The sequence below is a fragment of the Frieseomelitta varia genome, unplaced genomic scaffold, assembly GCF_011392965.1.
Source record: "Frieseomelitta varia isolate USP_RPSP 00005682 unplaced genomic scaffold, Fvar_1.2 scaffold_706, whole genome shotgun sequence".
NCBI classification, from domain to species: Eukaryota; Metazoa; Arthropoda; class Insecta; order Hymenoptera; family Apidae; genus Frieseomelitta; species Frieseomelitta varia.
Window position 1 is genome coordinate 385,216 of NW_025110486.1, and position 1,505 is coordinate 386,720.

Consider the following 1,505-nt stretch of genomic DNA (forward strand, 5'->3'; position numbering starts at 1 on the left):
GTATACAACCAGTCACCCGTGCCGATTCGGACCATTCGTCCTACGACATGATTGAGTGATCGGAGGAACATAAATGCATGCGACTCACGCAATAGATGCGAAGAATGTTGTCATGATGCTGCACTGGAACAGGGAAAGTTATCGTGAAGTCTCTCGTCAAGTGGATATTACTGAGAATTCCATGATGAACGCCGTGAAAAATTTCTTAAAAAACAAAAAAAATTTAATGTTATACAATGTTAAAAATACAATGTTATTTGTGAAAATTTAAATTTCAATAATGATAAAAAGTGGGGCTAATAATTTTAAGTGCTTTTATTNGACATGATTGAGTGATCGGAGGAACATAAATGCATGCGACTCACGCAATAGATGCGAAGAATGTTGTCATGATGCTGCACTAGAACAGGGAAAGTTATCGTGAAGACTCTCATCAAGTAGATATCACTGAGAATTCCATGATAAACGCCGTGAAAAATTTCTTAAAAAACAAAAAAAATTTCTTAAAAATACAATGTTATTTGTGAAAATTTAAATTTCAATAATGATAAAAAGTGGGGCTAATAATTTTAAGTGCTTTTATTTTACAATTATAATTTTACATTCGATTTCAGTAGAAAGAAAACTATAAAAAATAAAATTTAAATACAACGTGCTAACAAAGTACTTACATTTTTAGCTTTTGAAGCATCATACGATTCTTGAAGGATTAGGGGAAGTGAAGACTGTAGAAGATCTGTAACAAAACATTAAACATTAGAATTTATATATAAAAGAAAAATGTTAGGTTGGGGATAATGAAAGATTCTTACATTCTTGACTTTAGAGCCACCGTTGGATTTTCCCCAGAAAATACAAAAAAATTGATACTGATGTGAAGCATCTGTAACAAAATATCAAACATTATACTTTGTTGTTATATTTTCAAAAATTGAATAAATTGAAGTACGACATATAAAACTACTTACAATCTTGATCTCCTGAAGAGGCTCTTGAGCACTGACTCTAATATACCGAAAATGAATAAGAAACAATAAGAAAAAATATAGAAAAAGAAAAATAAAAGACTACGCGCATTTAAGTAACATCGGCGAACTCACTGACTCTAATTTCGCGAATTATAATTTAAATGAATTATTTAATTTAACAAGGGCCATTTTGCTGAGAAAAATATGAAAATACTTCGCAATAAACACTAACTCTACCGACCGCATTGCACGCGGTCACAAAAACTTTCTGAAACTAAAACTGATTAGTGGGGGAAGGGAAGGATACGTTCATTCAGAAAATACTGCTATTTTTGTAAAACATGATTATAAAGAAACTTGAATATATGTATATTAAAGATATTAATTGTAAATTATAAAGTATTTCTCAATACTGAATATTGTAAATGACAGACAATTATTGTATTCTGAAATTTTATTCTGAATATTCGTTATTAGAGTAGGAAGTACGTACATTAATATATCACGTAATGTGTTACAAATATTCGAAAATGTTTG

The 1,505-nt window shown here is 30.1% G+C and overlaps 1 long non-coding RNA gene across 1 annotated transcript; it reads right to left on the bottom strand.

The window, feature by feature from the left end:
* Positions 1 to 359: 359 nt before the first annotated feature.
* On the bottom strand, positions 360 to 1,065 carry LOC122535352. The gene is made up of 4 exons (XR_006308146.1): positions 969 to 1,065; positions 813 to 883; positions 672 to 736; positions 360 to 481 (listed from the first exon to the last, which is right to left on the bottom strand). It is a non-coding gene; the product is annotated as an uncharacterized LOC122535352 (long non-coding RNA).
* Between the last annotated feature and the right edge of the window lie 440 nt (positions 1,066 to 1,505).